General features: G+C 40.1%; 1 long non-coding RNA gene across 1 annotated transcript in view; it reads right to left on the bottom strand.

Annotated features, from left to right (window-relative positions):
• Nucleotides 1-23,795, bottom strand: part of LOC141339421 (uncharacterized) — a 102,123-nt gene that overhangs the window by 60,317 nt on the left and 18,011 nt on the right. The window contains exon 2 of the long non-coding RNA XR_012356018.1: nucleotides 5,077-5,635. This is a non-coding gene — a long non-coding RNA (uncharacterized lncRNA). The remainder of the gene's footprint in view (nucleotides 1-5,076; nucleotides 5,636-23,795) is intronic.

The raw sequence follows: 23,795 nt of genomic DNA, 5'->3' as shown, positions 1-23,795 counted from the left end.
ACGCATTACTTTCCATAAAAAGTGACTAAGTGTCGTACCTTGTTACTTTTTAGGGAGTAACTCAATATTGTAACACATTACTTTCCATAAAAAGTGACTAAGTGTCGTAACTTGTTACTTTTTTAGGGAGCAACTCAATATTGTAACACATTACTTTCCATAAAAAGTAACTAAGTGTCGTAACTTGTTACTCTTTTAGGGAGTAACTCAATATTGTAACACATTACTTTCCATAAAAAGTGACTAAGTGTCGTAACTTGTTACTCTTTTAGGGAGTAACTCAATATTGTAACACATTACTTTCCATAAAAAGTGACTAAGTGTCGTAACTTGTTACTCTTTTAGGGAGTAACTCAATATTGTAACGCATTACTTTCCATAAAAAGTGACTAAGTGACGTAACTTGTTACTCTTTTAGGGAGTAACTCAATATTGTAACGCATTACTTTCCATGAAAAGTGACTAAGTGACGTAACTTGTTACTCTTTTAGGGAGTAACTCAATATTGTAACGCATTACTTTCCATAAAAAGTGACTAAGTGACGTAACTTGTTACTCTTTTAGGGAGTAACTCAATATTGTAACGCATTACTTTCCATGAAAAGTGACTAAGTGACGTAACTTGTTACTTTTTTAGGGAGTAACTCAATATTGTAACGCATTACTTTCCATAAAAAGTGACTAAGTGACGTAACTTGTTACTCTTTTAGGGAGTAACTCAATATTGTAACGCATTACTTTCCATAAAAAGTAACTAAGTAACGTTACTTTTTTAGGGAGTAACTCAATATTGTAACGCATTACTTTCCATGAAAAGTGACTAAGTGACGTAACTTGTTACTTTTTTAGGGAGCAACTCAATATTGTAACGCATTACTTTCCATAAAAAGTAACTAAGTAACGTTACTTTTTTAGGGAGTAACTCAATATTGTAACGCATTACTTTCCATGAAAAGTGACTAAGTGTCGTAACTTGTTACTTTTTTAGGGAGCAACTCAATATTGTAACGCATTACTTTCCATAAAAAGTGACTAAGTGACGTAACTCGTTACTTTTTTAGGGAGTAACTCAATATTGTAACGCATTACTTTCCATGAAAAGTGACTAAGTGACGTAACTTGTTACTCTTTTAGGGAGTAACTCAATATTGCAACGCATTACTTTCCATAAAAAGTGACTAAGTGACGTAACTCGTTACTTTTTTAGGGAGTAACTCAATATTGTAACGCATTACTTTCCATAAAAAGTGACTAAGTGACGTAACTTGTTACTCTTTTAGGGAGTAACTCAATATTGTAACGCATTACTTTCCATAAAAAGTGACTAAGTGACGTAACTTGTTACTCTTTTAGGGAGTAACTCAATATTGTAACGCATTACTTTCCATGAAAAGTGACTAAGTGACGTAACTTGTTACTCTTTTAGGGAGTAACTCAATATTGTAACGCATTACTTTCCATAAAAAGTAACTAAGTAACGTTACTTTTTTAGGGAGTAACTCAATATTGTAACGCATTACTTTCCATAAAAAGTAACTAAGTGACGTAACTTGTTACTCTTTTAGGGAATAACTCAATATTGTAACGCATTACTTTCCATAAAAAGTAACTAAGTGACGTAACTTGTTACTCTTTTAGGGAGTAACTCAATATTGTAACGCATTACTTTCCATAAAAAGTAACTAAGTGACATAACTTTAGTTAGTTTCAGTTGTCCAAATGAAGTTCTTAGCCATGCATATCACAAAGTTTTGCTATATCCACAGTGGGTAATTGACTAAATATTTTCCTGGAAAATGATCTTAATATCCTAATGTTTTTTGCTACTCAAGACTGGTTTTGTGTTACTAAGGTACAGCACCAAAAAGAAGCCTAACGATAAAGCAATCTCAGTCCTGTCTGAAACAGCCCGAGGCGTGAAATGTTGCCTAGGTAGGCATCTCTGGTCTGGAACAGAGCCTGGCAATGGGGGATTTTTGTGACTGGTAAGGAGAAATTGAAAGCCTTTAGGGCAGAAGCACTCTGGATGTACAATGGCCTGGCTGTTTGTGTGTTTCCCATGCAGGCCGGCAGGAACGAGTACAGTAATCCAGGCAGGAGCATACCTCCGTTTCTCACCGGCTGACTGTTACGAGAGGAATGCCAGAGAAGCGAGAGGGCCAGACATGATCAAACACGGCTAAAAGCAGCCCTGTCTTCACACATAATCCCCGCACATTTACTCCGAGCGTCTCCATTAAGAGCTTTCCGTCACGACCCGCCTCCCTCCCGTCGACGCGCTCGATCGAGGTAAAGCGACCAGACGCATCTGTGTGTGAACAAGACACCTGATCTGCCAACAAGAGGCTCTCAGAGCAGACACAATGAGCCGATCAGAGGCGCACCGACTCTGGAAACACACGTGCAGCACTGCGACCAGGAGAAAGAGGAAGTGAAACGCACACAGAGGCCACAGGTCAGACTGGTTTCAAACATCTCCATATAGCAGGGAGAAAACATGTGTGTGTGCGCCAGGACAGATGACTGGCATTTTCACACACATACCTGTCTGTCACACACTGGTTTCACCATAACTCAGTAGGGTTTATTTTTGGCTATCATAACAAATTACCGCCAGAATTCATCCGGTTATATGTGTGGAAACATCTATGAGCGGCGGTAGGCATTTGAAATTCTATTTATAGGCACTTTTTTTTTTTTTTTAACTTTGGGGACAAATCATCGAAATAGTGTTATATGTACACGACCAGTTAAAAGAGTTTGAACACTAAGCCTGAATTTAGGTCATTCCACGGAAATATCTATATATATATATGTTTCTCTCTCTCTCTCTTTTTTTTTTTTTTGTTAAAGAAATTAATACTTTTATTCACCACATAATTAGAAGGTTTCAAAAAATATTTGTCAGCACGAAGTTGATATTATCCAGCATTGATCATTCCAATAATAAATCAGCATATTAGAATGATTTCTGAAGGATCATGTGACGCTTAAGACTGGAGTAACAGCTGATCAAAATTCGGCTTTTCATCACAGGAATAAATTCTATTTTAAAGTATGTTAAAATAAAAAGCATTATTTTATATTGTAAAAACATTTTGCAATATTACTGATTTTTTTCTGTATTTTTAATCAAATATATGCAGCCTTGATGAGCAGAAGAGAGACTTCTTTAAAGACTATTACAAGTCTTACTGACCCCAAACTTTTGAACGGTAGTGTGTATATGTATGTATATGTATGTATATTAAATAAATAAAACATACTCTCCTTATTTCTTGCAAATTTGATTACTTTTTCTGTAAGTGCTACAAAAAATTGAGAAATAATATTTCATTAAAACCTGTAATATTGCCAAAGGAGGTAACACCAGTGACAAAAAAGGTGCACATGGCCTTTAAGTAACTGCACAAAAAAGCTAACATTAAGACATTAAGCTGTCATTAATATGTCAAAAAGTAATGTGGTTTAAATGTTAGAAAAATAAATACATCAAGACATCATGCCATACCAAAAGTGGACTTTTCTGAATAATCACCCATTCATTTGATCTAAAATACATAGAGTAAAAGCAGTAATATTGTAAAATGTTTTTACTATTTAAAACAGCTGTTTTTATTTACATTTATTGTAAAATGTAATTAATTACTGTGATCAAAGCTGAATTTTCAGCATCATTTCTCCAGTTTTCAGTGTCACATGATCCTTCAGAAATCATTCTAATATGCTGTTCTACTGTTTAAGAAATGTTTATTATTATTATCAATTTTTAAAACAGTTGAGTATATTTTTTTTTCCAGAAAGTTCCAAAGATCAGCATTTATCTGAAGTGAAAACTTTTGTAACATTAAACACTATATCATCCAAAAGTTTTAAAGTCAATCCATTTTTTTTTCTTGTGCTTTAAATTGATCAAAAGTGATGGATAAGACATTTATTTTTCAAGAGATTTCAGATAAACGCTGTTCTTCTGAACTTTCTATTCATCAAAGAAACCTGAAAAAAAAAATATATATTCAGCTGGTTTCAGCATAATAATAATAGAAGTAACTGATGTTTTATGAGCAGAGAAATCAGTATATTAGAATGATTTCTGAAGGATCGTGTGACACTGAAGACTGGAGTAATTGAGCTGAAAACTCAGCTTTGATCACAGGAATAAATTACATTTTAAAATATATTCAAATTCAAACAGAAAACAGCTATTTACACAGTAAAAATATTGCTGTACTTTAAAAAAAGCATTAAAAATCTTACTGTCCAAAAACTTCTGACTGGTAGCATACTTGTTTAGGACAGACAGCAAGATTAAAGTGTGTGCATGTGTGATTTTGTAGAAAAAAAGTTTGCTATTGTCACCCATTTGACCTTCACCAGGCCTCACACCAGAAAATGCCTCGCTCTTAAATCACCCGTTAAACAGGAACAAAAACATAACTTGCTGAAGTTCGAAGCCAGCACTGACTTCCTAAGCACTGCAACTGATCCATCTATTCAACACAAGCTCATGAGATTGCTGGACTTCTGAATCACTTAGAAAAGCCAAGTTCGTCTTACAACAGTAGTAGGAGTGAGCAAACATCTTGACGTATTTATATTGTACTACCATTTCCTGTTGAAGTTCTAATCTAGTCCTTGTTCCCTTATAGCAGGTTCCCCAAAGGTTTAGCTCAAACCCTGACCAAACTCACCCAAGCTTCCAGTCAAGTTGCCAGATTTGAGAAACCCTGGATTTGCTATGAAGACCAGGTCACTACGCTGTCCATGGTGCTTAGCCGAGGGGTCACGTTCCACAAAGATTGATGGCTGCCTATTAAAGAGGCCATCTGAGCAAGAAAAACCCACTGGGTAAACCCCCCGACGTCTTCCCTCCCTTCTTCTCTCTCAAAGAATACATAAACACACACATTGCAAGTGGTGACAGATCAGAACTGCAGCAGGCAGCACATATTTCCCCCTCCTGGCACATTAGTTCTGCATATTTAAACAGAAAGATATCCCAGAAACATCTCATCTTTAAGCAGAGATCTGAAGAGGAAGTGACCTTTGACCCTGGAGGTGGGCTACTGTACTCACCCCATAACACGAGCCCGAGCTTGAGCCTCGCACGGGGGCCCTCGGAGGATAACAGCCACCTTCGGAGACCGGACATGAGACAGTTCCAGCCTATTAAGCCTGGAATCCCACGGAGAGGCTCATTTGGGGCTGGGAGAATGAGAACGCGGCACGGGAGAGGGGCAGTGAAATGGATCCATCCAGACCGCTAATGCTAGAGGTGGGCAAAAGCAGCTAACCGGGTGCGAGGACACATGGTTTGAATTTGGTCCCGTGTCGAAACAGGAGGATAGAGGCGACTGGCAGCAGGAACCCTCCGACGCTCGTTTCCTACTTTTGGAGAAAGACGATCCTTCCCTGCGAAGCCTACTGTAGAGTTTCTCCATCCCTCCCCATCTCCTGAGTCCGCCGCTCAAGATTACATCCCATCGGCTCGATTATATCCCAAACAGAGCGGCCTTTGAGTGTCTGAAGAGTAGCTGAGTGAAGACGTTCGGCCTCCATCGCGCAGCTCGGGTGACAAGCACATCGGGGCTTTTCCTTTCTTCAGGAAGCGCGACGCGAAGTCAGGGTGGACCCGCTGTGGCAAGGGCAGAAACAGAAGGGATACATTACTAACCTTTCTAGAAATCGAATCTGACAGAGTGAAAAACAGTCGTATACGTTTGGGTAAATGACAGAGCTGTTGTGGAGAGATAGAGCGATGGACAAACATCTACCAGCTTCAAAAGACTAGGGGTAGGCAAGTTCAGTCCTAGAGAGCTGCAGTCCTGCAGAGTTCAACTCCAACCCTGAAAGAAAAAACACCCCGCCTATAGCCTTAGTAATCCTGAAGACATTGATTAGCTCGTTTAAGTGTGTTTGATTAGGGTCGTAGCTGAACTCTGCAGGACTATGGCTATCAAGGACCGAAATTGCCCACCCCTGCTTAAGCCTGTCTTCGTAATCAAACACAACCGGATTCAACTCATAAGTAAGACCTGAAATGGTACTGCTGGGAGGCTTTTAGGAGTAGGGTTGGGAAACAGTGGCCTAAGAACTGCACTTGGAACACTTGGGTGTCTAAATTCGGTCCTGGAGGGCCGATGTCCTGCAGAGTTTAGCTCCAACTTGGCTTGGCACACCTAGTATGCCTTGTAAGACCCTGATTAGCTGGTTCAGGTGTGTTTAATTGGGGTTGGAGGACAGTGGCCCTCCAGAAAAGAGGTTGGACTTATGTGCAAGTGCCATTCAGGTCTGGACCATCTTATAGAGCAGGGGTGTCCAAACCTGCTGCTGGTGGCCCAGTATCCTGCGGAGTTCAGATTCAACCTTCTCCAGCACACCTGTCTGGAAGTTTCTAGTACAGGGGTTCCCAGCCCTGTTCCTGGAGATCTACCTACCTGCAGACTTTAGCTCCAAAACAGCTGTCTGTAATTATCAAGTGCTACCTAAGAGATTACTTGGCTGGTTCAGGTGTGTTTAATCAGGGTTGGAACTGAACTTCGCAGAATAGTAGATCTCCAGAAACAGGGTTGGGCACCCCTGTTCTAGTATGCTTTGTAAGACCCTGATTAGCTGGTTCGGGTCTGTCTAATTGGGGTTGGAAGTGAACTCTGCAGGACAGTGTCAGTGGCCCTCCAGGAAAAAGTTTAGACTACTCTATTCCCAAGAGACCATGTGTCCATTCAGGTCTGGACCATCCTATAGGTCAGGGATGTCCAAACCTTCTCCCGGTGGGCCAGTATCTTGCAGAGTTTAGATCCAACTTGCCTCAACACACCTGTCTGGAAGATGCCTAGTAAGACCCTGATTAGCTGGTTCGGGTCTGTCTAATTGGACTAGTTTAATTAGACTACTCCATTCCCAAGAGACCATGTGCCCATTCAGGTCTGGACCATCCTATAGGTCAGGGATGTCCAAACCTTCTCCCGGTGGGCCAGTATCTTGCAGAGTTTAGATCCAACTTGCCTCAACACACCTGTCTGGAAGATGCCTAGTAAGACCCTGACTAGCTGGTTCAGGTGTTTCTAACTGGGGTTGGAGCTGAACTCTTCAGGAGCAGGACTGGACACCCCTTACTCACACAAACGGCCAGAGATGAGCAAGGCCTTTAGTGGAGGTCCACTGTCCTGCAGAGTTTATCTTCATTCTCAATCAAACACAGCGCCTCCACTATAAGATTACAGGCAGGTGTGTTCGATTAGGGATAGGACTAAACTCTGCTGGACAATTAGACCACGCCAAGAGCTCGAGAGGAGTTTACCACAATCGCCTGACTGTGCACATTTTGCAAAAATAATCTTGTATTACTATGACTTTATCAGTGGCAAGATTATAGAACAATTTCAAAGATGTTGTACTGCTGAAGATGTTGCTATGTTAGTTTTCATTCTTGCAGTAGAGAGTGAATGAGTTAAAATGAAGCATTATCACAACGGGAGGGCGGGTGGCTGAGGAATGCACTAGTTAAATTCACACACGGCATACTGTAGAGCACTGCATACCCATGAACTTTTAGGAACCTACACACATGAACATTTCATCAGTGCCAAGTCAAACCCATTGCTGGCCCGATCCTAAACCGGGCTGAACTGGATCCTGGCACAGCAGAACCTTCATCCTTGTCTCAGTTACACTGTCTCTGAATGCGAACAAGATGCAGCACGTTTGTTCTGAGCTTACGGAGGGGTGGAGAGATTAACTTTATTTTGAATTCCTTCCTCTTAATATAGCAATTACCCCCCCTTGCCCTACCTCACCGCAGCACAGGGCCTGTTCCCAACTCTCGGAATATTTGTTTTGTACACAGAAAGCATTTCATGCTCACTCTCCAAAACCCCTAAACTTCAGAGCAGCGGGGCTCTGCTAAATTCTGACTGCTGCACAAAAATCAATCCGTTTCTAAAGCGCAGCGCAAGAATGTGCTCCAGTCCAGTTTTCAGGCATAAATCATTACGTGCCTCGTTTCAAGTACTTCTTCCTCGTTGTGACTCATTTCTGCAGAATTCTGGATCTAGATCAAATCAGCGCAGCTCAGGTTTTACCTTTACCTCGTCATGTGAGAGACACAGAGGTCACTTGATAGAAACTCCACTGGCGGAAAGAAACGTCCGTTTGCTGTATTTCTCAAAATAGCCTAACGTCATGAGTGGGAGTCAGGGCTGGAGTGAAGCCCATTTTCAGCCCAGGATGTTAACTGCCCAAGGACAGCTCCTGTTACACCCCTTATCCAACCGCCTCCCGTTTTCTGGGTGCTGGAAGAATTTGGATAAACGGAAATGATTCTGTAATGTAAAATGTAAACGTTGTTGCCACAAATGAAGGATTAGTTCCCTTGCCTTACTATTTTGTGGCCTTATTTTATTCATCTGTTCCCTTATTTTAATTAAATTGTGTCATGTGTGAGGCACTTCACGCACTCCACTCTATCTATATAGATATATATCTATACAGAATTGGTGCAAACTGCTGTGCCACAACCAAAAAACACTTAAAAACATTTAAGTATTCAAATCTTAGAAAATATCAGTAAGCTTAATATACATATACAATCGTCATTTATTGGGTAATTTCAATTGGGAGGTGGCTGTCCCAAACCTTAACCCTTAAATTTTAACTTATGAAAATGATGCTGAAATAATTTATATCTTTCAAAAAGTGATGTTCGAAAAACATGAAACTTTATGTAAAAAATGTGTCAAGCATTTTCACGTTGCTACCAAAACACTTTATGTTTTAGTGCATTGGCTGAGACCGATTTCTTCAAAAGTATACAATAATTGTCAGAAACATTTGAAGTTTTGGTAGTGACATCCTTGTTTTTTGGGTGTTATTGGCACTACTGAAACATGCCATCATTGTTTCGGCAGTGACCAAAGGGAACACACAGTCCTCATATTTGGGGAAAATAAACACAGTTTTAGTACAGTTATGCAATTTTTTTTGTATTTTAGTATGTTTTAGTACTCAAGTTAAAATCTGTTGTGATGTGGTCACTACCAAAAATGAACAGTCACAACTGAAACAGGCCATGTTTTGTCAAAAATAAATATTAACTAAGATGTTATGATAGTGTTTGGTTCAATGCGCATTCAAAATTATGAATCCTTAACTTTAAAATCAGAGTGATTAACTTTATGCCTTTTAGAAGGACTGGACTCAAAATATAACAAATCTTATAAATCACACTTGAAATGTGGTTAAAATTGTATTGATTTACCTCTGAAAACATTTGAATAAAATAGCAATATATTTACCAGGTAAATGTCAATAGGTCAATATAACCCTTCTAATTAAATTGTTACATTTGGGAAGAGGACAAACATTCCAAAACTTTCCAAAAATGCAATCTGAGAATTAACGGCACAATTACTAGAAATGTGTATTATGGATATATTATGCAATTTGCATACATACAACATTAGCTAGATGTTTCCAACTCAATTCTGTAGAATGGCCCATACACTTTAAGTCAAGTCCCAATCTGACTGATAATTTACTAACTTTTTTGGGAGAGGGTTTTATTCTGATACCGGTTTTGTTTTTACAAATTTGCAATGCTTGACTCCAAGTTTTCTCCGGCCGCATTATTCGCTGTGTCCAAATGAGTCTTGATTCAATCACAGCGCCACGTCAATCTGCGGAGCACATTAAAGAAAGTCCAAGAAAAAGGAAATGGATTCTTAAATATGGCCGGCCAATTCAGATTACCTTCCTGTCAACTGCGTTCGGATAAAAATATCTCTTAGAAGAGATGCGAAGAGAGCTCCAACACAAACCCAGTGTTATCTGGCACTATGGAGGTACTGATCCCTCGGGTCGGCCGCAGGAAGAACCCTGCGGCGGGGATGCTCAACTTCCTCTAACTCAATGAGAGCACTCTCTCTCTCGCTCTCGCTTTCATGCGCAGAACTCAACACATAGCCGTCCATGTAGATTTGAAATATTACATTTAGACATTTAGCAGAAGCTCTTATCCAAGGTGACTTACAAAAGAGGACAATGGAAGGACTAAAGATTTTTTTTAAGAATAGAGAGTGCTAGAGTTCGAGGGTCAAATAAAGATGGAAGAGATGTGTGTTTTAGCCGATTCTTGAAGATGGATAAGGACTTAGCTGTTGGGATTCCACCAGAAGGGTACATTTATTGTGAAAGTCTGTGAAAGTGATTTAGTGCCTCTTTGGGATGAACAATAATGTGCCGTTCACTTGCAGAACACAAGATTCTACTTAAACTTACAGTTATTCTTCTGAGACTAAAATGATCAACTCTAACTCCTCCTAGAGCTTTAACTCTCCAAACTCCAAACTCAGGCCAGATCTTCAGACTGATCTGACTCCAGCTGCTGGATCTTTTCTAACTGATCCGACTCACGCTTTTCCTAAAAATGAGGATTAAAACTGGGAAAAAATCCCATAGACTTACATTGAGGGAATGTTCAAATGATCAACACTATTCAAACTCCAACTGACAAAATTCAAACTCCAACTGACAAAATTCAAACTTCAACTGACAAAATTCAAACTTCAACTGACAGAAGTCCCACAATCCCTTGAGACACAATCCCTTGAGATCATGTCAACATGCTAGTAAAATGCTAATCATGCTAGTAAAATGCTAATTGTGTTAACAAAATGCTGGTGACATGCTAGTCATGCTATAAACAGGCTAGTACCTTGCTAATCACGTTAACAACATACTAATAATATGCTAGTCATGTTAACAACATGCTAGCATAATGTTAGTAACGTGCTAATCATGTTAGCAACATGCTAGTGACATGCTAGTCATGCTAGAAGCATGTTAGTAACTTGTTAATCATGTTAACAACATACTAATATCATGCTAGTCATGCTAACAACATGCTAGTCATGCTAACATAATGTTAATAACGTGTTAATCATGTTAGCAACATGCTAGAAGCATGTTAGTAACTTGTTAATCATGTTAACAACATACTAATATCATGCTAGTCATGCTAACAACATGCTAGTCATGCTAACATAATGTTAATAATGTGCTAATCATGTTAGCAACATGCTAGTGAAATGCTAGTCATGCTAGAAGCATGTTAGTAACTTGTTAATCATGTTAACAACGTACTAATATCATGCTAGTCATGCTAACAACATGCTAGTCATGCTAGCATAATGTTAATAATGTGCTAATCATGTTAGCAACATGCTAGTGAAATGCTAGTCATGCTAGAAGCATGTTAGTAACTTGTTAATCATGTTGACAACATACTAATATCATGATAGTCATGTTAACAACATGCTAGTCATGTTAACAACATACTAATATCATGCTAGTCATGTTAGCAACATGCTAGTCATGCTAGCAAATTGTTAATCATGCTAGTAACTTGCTAATCATGTTAAAAGAACTAAAAACATACTAACTCAGGAAGCAGGGCGGGTGAAAAGTTGAATCTTGACTGACAGGTGTGCTCATATCAGCTTACAGATTGTGTTGTGCTCACATTAGTTGTAATGCAAGATGTCAAATGTTCAGACGCACGGCAGTGATCTCCACTGTGTAACTGAATGCGTTTCCTCTTCCACTCATTTTCTAGCTCAGAGACTGGGAAAAAACTCTGAAGTTTCTACAGCTTTCAACAGTTTGAGTCGGCTGCGGTCGTACGTTCTCTCGTTTTTGTCTTAGTCTCAGATGAAGCGCGGGTCACAAACACCAAACAATAGCGTCATTAAGCAGCAGCGTAATTAGGTTAAAACCGAGTGGAAACTCCGGTTCCAGGGAAAGTCCGGAGTCGCCGGTCGGTGCGACTGTCAAATGAAAACTGAGCCGCATCCATTTTTGACGGATTGGTACAGACGGCGTAATTCAACACAGTTTTTTTGTCCATGCTTTCCATGTGCGCATATCATATTCAGAAGTGCAAGCATCAGAAGAAAAGGCCCTTTCCGTTCACAACAATGACACAACTGTTCTCAAGGCTTTATGTAATACAAAGGCCTCGACGGGAGGTGAAACGGGGAAAAGCGCTTTAAAGTGCCATCGCCTTTCTGTCCGTTCCAGAGCAGAGAACACACACGTGCAGCGCCTTGCTAAAGTATTCATACCCCTTCATTTTTTTCACATTTTGTTTTTGTTGCAGCCTTATGTTGAACTACTTTAAATTAGTTTTTTTCCCCCACATCAATCTACATCTCATACTCCATAATGGCAAAGCAAAACATAGGTTTTTAACATTGGTGCAAATTTATTAGAAATAAAAAACTGAAAAGATCCCGGTTGCTCTGCTGAAAAAACAGCATATGCTGGTTAGGTATGTTTTGGTGCTGGGATGCTGGTTTTAGCTGGTTTACGCTGGCCCTTTGCCGGTTTACGCTGGCCCTTTGCCGGTTTACGCTGGCCCTTTGCCGGTTTACGCTGGCCCTTTGCCGGTTTACGCTGGCCCTTTGCCGGTTTACGCTGGCCCTTTGCCGGTTTACGCTGGCCCCTTTGCCGGTTTACGCTGGCCCTTTGCCGGTTTACGCTGGCCCTTTGCCGGTTTACGCTGGCCCTTTGCCGGTTTACGCTGGCCCTCGGTTTACGCTGGCCCTTTGCCGGTTTACGCTGGCCCTTTGCCGGGCCCTTTGCCGGTTTACGCTGGCCCCTTTGCCGGTTTACGCTGGCCCTTTGCGGTTTACGCTGGCCCTTTGCCGGTTTACGCTGGCCCTTTGCCGGTTTACGCTGGCCCTCGGTTTACGCTGGCCCTTTGCCGGTTTACGCTGGCCCCTTTGCCGGTTTACGCTGGCCCTTTGCCGGTTTACGCTGGCCCTTTGCCGGTTTACGCTGGCCCTTTGCCGGTTTACGCTGGCCCTCGGTTTACGCTGGCCCTTTGCCGGTTTACGCTGGCCCTTTGCCGGTGTACGCTGGCCCTTTGCCGGTTTACGCTGGCCCTTTGCCGGTTTACGCTGGCCCTTTGCCGGTTTACGCTGGCCCTTTGCCGGTTTACGCTGGCCCTTTGCCGGGCCCTTTGCCGGTTTACGCTGGCCCCTTTGCCGGTTTACGCTGGCCCTTTGCGGTTTACGCTGGCCCTTTGCCGGTTTACGCTGGCCCTTTGCCGGTGTACGCTGGCCCTTTGCCGGTTTACGCTGGCCCTTTGCCGGTTTACGCTGGCCCTTTGCCGGTTTACGCTGGCCCTTTGCCGGTTTACGCTGGCCCTTTGCCGGTTTACGCTGGCCCTTTGCCGGGCCCTTTGCCGGTTTACGCTGGCCCCTTTGCCGGTTTACGCTGGCCCCTTTGCCGGTTTACGCTGGCCCTTTGCCGGTTTACGCTGGCCCTTTGCCGGTTTACGCTGGCCCTTTGCCGGGCCCTTTGCCGGGCCCTTTGCCGGTTTACGCTGGCCCCTTTGCCGGTTTACGCTGGCCCTTTGCCGGTTTACGCTGGCCCTTTGCCGGTTTACGCTGGCCCTTTGCCGGTTTACGCTGGCCCTTTGCCGGTTTACGCTGGCCCTTTGCCGGTTTACGCTGGCCCTCGGTTTACGCTGGCCCTTTGCCGGTTTACGCTGGCCCCTTTGCCGGTTTACGCTGGCCCTTTGCGGTTTACGCTGGCCCTTTGCCGGTTTACGCTGGCCCTTTGCCGGTTTACGCTGGCCCTTTGCCGGTTTACGCTGGCCCTTTGCCGGTTTACGCTGGTCCTTTGCCGGTTTACGCTGGCCCCTTTGCCGGTTTACGCTGGTCCTTTGCCGGTTTACGCTGGCCCTTTGCCGGTTTACGCTGGCCCTTTGCCGGTTTACGCTGGCCCTTTGCCGGTTTACGCTGGCCCTCGGTTTACGCTGGCCCCTTTGCCGGTTTACGCTGGCCCTTTGCGGTTTACGCTGGGCCTTTGCCGGTTTACGCTGGCCCTTTGCCGGTGTACGCTGGCCCTTTGCCGGTTTACGCTGGTCCTTTGCCGGTTTACGCTGGTCCTTTGCCGGTTTACGCTGGTCCTTTGCCGGTTTACGCTGGTCCTTTGCCGGTTTACGCTGGCCCTTTGCCGGTTTACGCTGGCCCTTTGCCGGTTTACGCTGGCCCTTTGCCGGTTTACGCTGGACCTTTGCCGGTTTACGCTGGACCTTTGCCGGTTTACGCTGGTTTTAGCTGGTTTATGCTGGACCTTTGCCGGTTTACGCTGGACCTTTGCCGGTTTACGCTGGACCTTTGCCGGTTTACGCTGGACCTTTGCCGGTTTACGCTGGCCCTTTGCCGGTTTACGCTGGACCTTTGCCGGTTTACGCTGGTTTTAGCTGGTTTATGCTGGACCTTTGCCGGTTTACGCTGGACCTTTGCCGGTTTACGCTGGACCTTTGCCGGTTTACGCTGGACCTTTGCCGGTTTACGCTGGCCCTTTGCCGGTTTATGCTGGTCATGTTGCTGGTCAAGGACCAGCATAAACCAGCAAAGGTCCAGCTAAAACCAGCATCCCAGCACCAAAACATACCTAACCAGCATATGCTGGTCTTTTCAGCAGGGTGCATAAGTATTCATACCCTTTTCTGGGACACTGTAAATGTATCTCAGGAGCATTCATATTGCTTCTAGATGTTCCTACACTTGGAGTGGAGTTAAACTGTGGCAAATTCATGTGAATGAGTCTGATTTAGAAAGACACACACCTCTCAGAAAAGGTCTAACAGCTGAAAATGCAGATCAGAGCAAAAACCAAGATAACTGCCTGTAGAGCTCAGTGACAGACTTGCGTTAAGGCGATGATCTAGAGAAGAGTTCAGAAACAAATCTGCTGCATTGAAGGTTGACAGAAGCATTCTCCATAATGGAAGACGATTGGAACAACTAGGACTCTAGAAAATGTCCAAGCTGACAGAGATGGAGAGGTGAAAAGGTGAGGCAAAGAATGGCAGATAATTGCCAAATGCAGATGTGCAAAGATGCTCACATCAGACCCAAAAACACTTGAGGCTGTAAAGCTGCTTCAACTATGGACTGAGTTAAGGGGGTGAATACTTATGTAATCTACTTATTTTTAATACATGTGTCAAATTTGCAAATCTGGTTTTTGCTTCGTCATTATTATGTAAATTGATGTGGGGAAAAACTAATTTAAAGCAGTTTGACATAATGCTGCAAGAAAACGAAGGGGTGTGAATCCAACACGAGGGAGATAACGGCTGAGAAATAAACACGCTTTATTAGAGACGTCCAGAGCGCTTAACATCAAAATACATCAAACTGTAGATCGCACGAAGATTTGCGACCCGGGACGCTTTATTCTGCACACATTTGCGCAGCAGATGTCTCCGGCGCGGTTTGATTTCTGCCCAGAAGCAAGACGGATCACATGTTTTTATGACACTTCATACATGGATAGAAACAAACAGCCGTCCTCTGGGAGGAGAAGAAAAACACATGAGACCTCAGCGTGGAAACGGTCTGTGTGTTTGGGCCATATTCAACTGAATCTCATGATATATCCAAAATTAATTCATTAAGATAAACGTACGGTTAATGCAAACTTCAATACAATCTACTAATGTTCAATGAGAGTGACCTTTTATTTACTTTTATATAAACACACTACTGTTCAAAAGTTTGGAGTTGGTGAGATTTTTTATTTTTTTTTTCTGGAAGAAGACTTTTATGCTTAGCAGGGCTGCATTTATTTGATCTAAAATACAGCAAAACCTGTAAAATTGTGAAATATTTTTTACTATTTGAAATAACTGCTTTCTATTTGAATGGATTTTAAAATGTAATTTATTTCTGTGATGCAACGCTGAATTTTCATCAGCTGTTACTGCAGTCTTCAGTGTCACATGATCCTTCAGAAATCAGTCTAATATGCTGATTTGCTGCTCAAAAAATTATTATTATTATTATTATTGGAAACAGTTGTGCTGCCCAATATTTTTAGTGGAAATCATGATTAATTCCTTAAATATCTTACTTAAAATGAATAAATTACCTACTCCAAACTTTTTTAACAGCAGTGTATCTAACAACAATAATTTTTATTTTTATTTGTAACCGCAGATCCCTATGAAAGCCGTTTCTGCCACTGAATTAAAAAAAAAAAAAAGTAAAAAAAAAGGTCATTGTGACTTTTTTCTCCGGATTGCATGATACAAACTTGCAATTCTGACTTTTTTCCCCGAATCAGGATATAAACTCACAATTGAGTTATTAAGTCAGAATTGTGAGATATAAACTCAATTCTGAGAAAAAAAAAACAAAGAAAAAAAGTTTATAACTCAGTTGAAAGTTTATATCTCATAATTCTGACTTTTTAACTCAATCATGAGTTTATATCTTAGTTTATGTTGCACTGAAGACTGGAGCAATGATGCTGAAAATTCAGCTTTGTTCACAGGAATAAATTACATTTTAAAACATATTCAAATAGAAAGCAATTATTTTAAATAGTAAAAATATTTAATAATTTTTCTGTTTTTGCTGTACTTTAGATCAAATAAATGCAGCCCTGGTGAGCAGAAAAGTCTTCTTCCAGAAATCAAAAAAAAAAAAAAAAAAATCACCAACCTTTTTTCTCAGAATTAAGATATAAACTCACAATGTCATAATGGTGAGATATAAAGTTGTAATTCTAAAGAAAAAAGTTTCTAACTCACAATTATCTGATAATTCTGACTTTATAACACGCAATTGCAAGTTTATATCTCACAATTCCAAGAAAAAAAGTCAGAATTGCAAATTTGTACCATGCAATTCTGAGAAAAAAAAAAGTCTGAACTTTTATTTTTTATAAAAGTCTTATCTTCTATAAATTCTAATTGACTGGTTAAATGTCAGAATTGATTTGTTGTAAAAGACTGGCTCCTATATCCTGCCTGCTTGGACAGACACACTTCAGACGGCACCATTAATGGACACACAACTGAAGACAAAGATCAGCATCTCCGTGTTCTCTGGAGAGTGTTTCTACTCTCATGGAGAAGATCAGACACCCAAACAGAGAGAGCGAGTGTGGAGACGATGAGTTGAGGAAGCTCAAACACACCGACGTCAGACACATATTGTGTCCAGCTGAGGTGAGACTGAGAGAGAGAGGGACGTCCCGCAGACAGAGGGCCTCCAACACAAACACACAGGAGACACTGCAGTGTTTATTCATGAACATCAACCAGTCTGTGACAACTACACACACACACACAGTTACACAGCACAACATACAGACGGTTAACAATAATTCTAGATCAAAAATAAAACAAACAACACTAAATATAGCTGCAAGCAGCGATGACGGGCCCTCGCCATAAACGCAATCACCATCCCGGTAGCATCAGGAAAACTGTGCATTCACAGTAACCCTCTGGACCACTTACCACACACACACACACACACACAGAGAGAGAGAGAGAGAGAGAGAGAGAGAGAGCGCAGAGCAGAGTGAGATCAGATATGTGTTTTTAATTTTCTTTCATTCTTGGAGTCTTGTATAATTATGAAATGAACTGTGCTTGATCAGAATGAATAGTTCTTTGAATGAAAAAAGTTTCAAAGAGTTTGGATGCTGCACTTTAAAGATATAATAAATCACTGAAACTATATGTTTGTCTTGCAGACGAAAAGAACGATTGGATAGGGGATACGATTGGATCCCCTAAAGATTCCTAAAGGTTAATAATTAAAAAAAAACTGCTAATAATTGGTTACACAGAACTGTATTACATTAATTTAGCACCATGTACAACAGCCTACTTGCTGCACAGTCTACAACTTTTGTTAGGGCACCTTATTTTGCGGGGCTTCCCAACAAGGTTACTTTAGTTTTGCTTTTTTAAATTGGTTTTATTTTAGTATAGTTTTTAAATTTGCAATAAAACTTAGTTTAGTTTCAGTTTTAGTTTTTTTTTGTTTTTTGAGATTAAATAGAGATCACGATTTCCTAGCAATTCTAAACTAAGCAAAATAATGTGAGACAAAATATGAATCGCTTCAGTCTACTAAAAAGTGTTTAATTCATTTGAATGAATTATTAATAATTTAATAGAATATTTCAAATAGAATATATTTATAAACAAGTGGTTTGAATGAATAAATGATTTGCTCACAAAAACATAACTGGATGAATCTGCGTTTTTGAATCAATCTCTAGTAGTCAATGACAAATACATTTAACAGTAACAAATACATTAAAAATAAATACATATTAACTTAGTTGATGTATTTGTTTCTCATTCTAATTAAGTGAACTGAGCAGTATAGTGTCATACTTATAAGATATTTTGTTCTACCAGTGAGAGTGTATATATGTATTTAAATCATATATTTTTTCCTTAAAAGATAAAAGAAGATTTTAATGCTCTTTAAGCACCTATACAAAATAATTATGTAAAAGTACACTGACAGTACAGTACATATTAGGGCTGGGCGATTAATCGAAATCGACATTCAGAACCTATAATCGATCAAACTTTTCCAGGTCAATTTTTTCAATTACTTTCCCTTTAAAAACACTACTGCGTGTACAAGAGTCATTTTATTTCGAAGAGATACTGCTTATTTTCTACTTTTAATATTTATTATTACTTTATAAATAATTTATTTTGTTTCCGAAAGTGCAAGTTATTTATTTTCACTAATTTAAGAAAAATGTGACTTTTCGTTTTAAGCAATGTGTGCTTTAATTACTGTCATTCTTATACACTGAGAATGAGCTAAATAGCATTATCTTATCTTATACCTCTAGTGTTCATCCCTGGTATTACAGCTTTAATCTGACAAACTTAAATGACACTTTTAATGTTTTTGGGGCCTCTGAGCACGATAACATTTTGAAACTACACGTATTTCCTAAGAATTTCTTGTTCTTTATATGTGAAAAGTTTTGATGAGTTAGAATAATGCAATTTAAAGATATATGGAAATAACTCTCCATCTTTTTTACTGTTACTTTCATAAATCGCCACATCAACACCGTTCAAGATATCCCAAAGCCGTTCACAATTCAGCATCTTCAGTATCTTGGCATCATGTCGACAAAGTTTGGTGTGAACAGTCTGATTCTGCTATGAGTGATATGAATTTATTCACAGCTATATGTTTCCAAAAATCCACATTCAAATCAAAATAGCCGACTTCCTGTTGGTCGCAGGTAACGGGTGTAAATTAGAAAGGTGTCCGGCTTGATGAGACCAATATACCGACCGAGTTTGATGTCTGTAGCTACAACTAACCGTCAACTGATCTGAAAGGCATCCTTAAAATCACCAATTCAGCCACAGCACATGACATTTTCTTGAACCTGACGACGTCTGATTGGAAACTCAGAGAGTTTGACCCTGATTTACAGTCCCTGAGATACTGAGTCTCACCTGACCCTCTGCTGAGCGATACGCTGATGACTTTATGGCTGCGCAAATCTCAAAGTGCCGCTTTTGCGGCTCCGCTTTCATGCTGAAGCCAAATGTGTCATTTTATGAGAGCTAGACTAGACTATTGGGAATTTACGCTCGACAATATTAAACCAGAATTTAAGCGGCGGATCTAAGACAAGTGACTTGTGATAACCTGCCAGACACAAACACAACGGCTCGTTTTCTAGAGATAAAACCGCTGTGCCATGATGTCAGCGCTGTATGAAGTTGACCCAACCATCGTGTGCACACTCCTAAATATTGGGTCATTCTGGGTCAACTCAACCAGAGGTTTTTGATTTTGCTAATATTTTTTTCTAAAGAAAGATAGACATGTATAGTGATGAAAGCCAACATATTAAATGTGATGGATGAATATTCACTGAGTTATCCACTATTTTGTAGAGGGAGGTCAAAATGGCAATTTTCACCTGAGATTCAGAGTCAAGTTTCGGGGCGGTAAAAATGACTTCAGAAACATGGCAGCATCATATTGTTAGTTGTAGACAGAGATTGGTCGCTCTATTAGTGAAACCTGTTGACTTTAGCAATCTTTGTTGCATTGTGTGCCAATGGTGACCATTCGAAAATAGGTAAACAGCACTTTTTTTGAGCTTTTCTCCAAAGTTTGCATGTCTGTAACTCAAGAAGTATTGGAGATATTTGAATGCCCTTTTAGATACTGGGTCTTACTAAACTTTTCTTTTGGCATCTTTATTTTTAGTGCTCTATGAGATTCGGTTCCAGAGATATTAGAACTTCAATATGGCTCCCAGAGTAAATGGCTGAAATCAAAACGTGTGAATGTGCCATATTGAAATGCCAATATCTCTGGAACCAAATCTCATAGGGCATTAAAAATAAAGACGTTAAAAGAAAAGTTTGTCAAGACCCAATATCTAAAAAGCTATTCCAATATCTTTAATACTTCTCGAGTTGCATGCATGCAAACTTTAGAGAAAAGCTAAAAAAAAGTGCTGTTTCCCAATTTTCGAATGGTCACCATTGGCACACAGTACAATAAAGATTGCTAAAGTCAACAGGTTTCACTAATAGAGTGACCAATCTCTGTGTACAAATAACACTGTGATGCTGCCATCTTTCTGAACTCATTTTTACCGCCCTGAAACTCGACTCTGAATTATAAGGGGAGTGCTCAAGCTTTGTGTGCTTCCTTGACTTCTGAATCCATTCAGAATTAAATAAATTCACCCCATACATTTACCCAGTGTGGCCTATGGTGTTGTGTTTAACCGAGTGAAAGTGGAGCTTGAGTGATTGAGTGGAGGCGGGGCTAATTAGCATATTCATTGTCTGTGTTTTCCTAATGAGGAAAGTTACATTCAAGCCATTTCAAGACATGAAGACGTTAGTTTCATGGGAGAAAAATGCTTAAATATGTCAGTTTGATTATCAAAGATGGGTTTTGATGGATGAAATCCATTATTTTAATGGACACTGTTTGGTTTGGTTAAAATTACAGAGCGCACACCAAACAGTATCCAATAAAATAATGGATTTTATCCATTTTTCTCCCATGAAAATAGCATCTTTATGTCTTAAAATGGTTAGAGAGTAACTCTACACCCTTTCCTCATTAAAAATACGCAGAGAATGAATATGCTAATTAGCCCCGCCTCCACTCAATACTGTGAAAATAATTTAAAATCCACACACAAATTGATTAGTGTCTACAATTGGTTTAATCTGGTGATTACAGGTTAATTCAACTTCAGATTCTCTTCTTCAGAGCCAGTGTTCCTCTTGTTTTAGTCAAGTTTTAATCGACTGAGCATTTTAGTCTAGTTTTAGTCAGTGTCACATTTTCGTCAGATTTTGTCTTACCGCATAATGGCTAAAATGATCACAAATATATATGATTTTGCTCAATTTTTTATGCAATTATGGTTTTCATTTGGCAAATGTAATTTCTACATTTCATCAGAAGTAGTCGTATCTCGGGCCAAATATTGTCCTATCCTAACAAACCAGACATCAATGAAAGCTCATTTATTCAGCTCTGTGCTCCAGGGTGACATACGTCACATATGCATAAAGCAAAAAGCCCATATCCGTTCATCAGAACACCTCTGATTGGGGGATTTGAGTTGCTGATATCTGGCAACCGCAAACATAATCTCAGTAATGGGAAGAAACTTTGTTGACTCGTCTAATTCTAAATGAACCGGGAACTGTCGCAGGTTCTTGCTACTGAATGTTTTAGTACTGAACAAAGTGATCTGGATCCTGAGTGTTTGACTGAAGTCATTTCTGAGGGCTGGAGCCGTGCCAGTGTGAGAGCTGGGTCAGATTGTGTGTGATAATCCTATTAAAACTGCCTGACCGCTACAGCAGCACCTGCTCACAAACTCCCAAGAAAACTCCTGCCACCCCATTAACACTGACAGCATGAGCTCACTTCACTTCGCCTCAGAAAACCGTCTCGAGGAGTGAGCTGAAGCTGACCAAACCTCGCTTTCTCTAATGTAAAAATGATGAATTAACACACGAACGAAGTTTGATTAGTAGGATTAGTAGGAATGGGAAATACAACTTTTTCAGCCAACGGTTGCCATATTGTAGCTGTATTGTATTGTTTGTGCTCCTCACTGAGAAACCAAAGAGCACAACTGCACGAGGAACAAAGTCAACTAGATAAAAAAGTTCGTCAAGACAAACTTTAAGTTAGCTTGAGAAAGCCGGAACAGAAAGTTTAAAGAAGTTTTGAGAAGTTTAAAAGTCTAAAAAAGTTTTAAGTTTAGTCACTAGAACGTTGTTAGCATGACTCGCATGTCACTAGCATGGTATTAGCATGATGCTAGCATGACTAACATGTGGCTAGCATGATGCTAGCATGTCATTACATTATGCTAACATGATGTTAGCATGACTAGCATGATGTTAACATGACTAGCATGATTCTAGCATGATTCTAGCATGACTAGCAAGTCACTAGCATGATTCTAGCATGACTAGCAAGTCACTAGCATGATTCTAGCATGACTAGCAAGTCACTAGCATGATTCTAGCATGACTAGCAAGTCACTAGCATGATTCTAGCATGACTAGCAAGTCACTAGCATGATTCTAACATTACTAACAAGTTACTAGCATGATTCTAGCATTACTAACAAGTTACTAGCATGATTCTAGCATGACTAGCAAGTCACTAGCATGATTGTAGCATGACTAGCATGTCACTAGCATGATGTTAACATGACTAGCAAGTCACTATCATGATTCTAGCATGATTCTAACATGACTAGCAAGTCACTAGCATGACTAGCAAGTCACTAGCATGATTCTAGCATGACTAGCAAGTCACTAACATGATTCTAGAATGACTAGCAAGTCACTAGCATAATTCTAGCATGACTAGCAAGTTACTAGCATGATTCTAGCATTACTAACAAGTTACTAGCATGATTCTAGCATGACTAGCAAGTCACTAGCATGATTCTAGCATGACTAACAAGTTACTAGCATGATTCTAGCATGACTAGCAAGTCACTAGCATGATTTTAGGATGACTAGCAAGTCACTAGCATGATTTTAGGATGACTAGCAAGTTACTAGCATGATTCTAGCATGACTAGCAAGTCTCTAGCATGATTCTAGCATGACTAGCAAGTCACTAGCATGATTGTAGCATGATTAGCATATTGTTAGCATGACTTAGAAAGATAGATGAGTTTGAATGGATTAGAAATAGTACGTAGAAGCAAGTTCTTTGATAGAAGGGAAGCTTGATTGAGTCTCAAAGGATTCTGGGAGTTTAAATTTGAATTTTGACAGTTGGAGTTTGAAAAGTCTTGGCTCATTTGAACATTCCGTCAATGTAAGTCAATGGGATTTTTCCCAGATTTAATCGTCATTTTTAGGAAAACCGTAAGTCCGATCAGTTAGAAAAGATATAGCAACTCGAGTCAGATCAGTCTGAAGATCTGCACGAGGAACAAAGTCAACTAGATAAAAAAGTTCGTCAAGACAAACTTTAAGTTAGCTTGAGAAAGCCGGAACAGAAAGTTTAAAAAGTTTAAAGAAGTTTTGAGAAGTTTAAAGGAGTTTAAAAGTCTAAAAAAGTTTTAAGTTTAGTCACTAGAACGTTGTTGGCATGACTCGCATGTCACTAGCATGGTATTAGCATGATGCTAGCATGACTAACATGTGGCTAGCATGATGCTAGCATGTCATTACATTATGCTAACATGATGTTAGCATGACTAGCATGATGTTAACATGACTAGCATGATTCTAGCATGATTCTAGCATGACTAGCAAGTCACTAGCATGATTCTAGCATGACTAGCAAGTCACTAGCATGATTCTAGCATGACTAGCAAGTCACTAGCATGATTCTAGCATGACTAGCAAGTCACTAGCATGATTCTAGCATGACTAGCAAGTCACTAGCATGATTCTAGCATGACTAGCAAGT

Source organism: Garra rufa, chromosome 1 (assembly GCF_049309525.1).
Source record: "Garra rufa chromosome 1, GarRuf1.0, whole genome shotgun sequence".
Classification (NCBI taxonomy): Eukaryota; Metazoa; Chordata; class Actinopteri; order Cypriniformes; family Cyprinidae; genus Garra; species Garra rufa.
The sequence above is the reverse complement of the archived record's forward strand: the minus strand, read 5'-3'. Positions and strand labels throughout refer to the sequence as shown.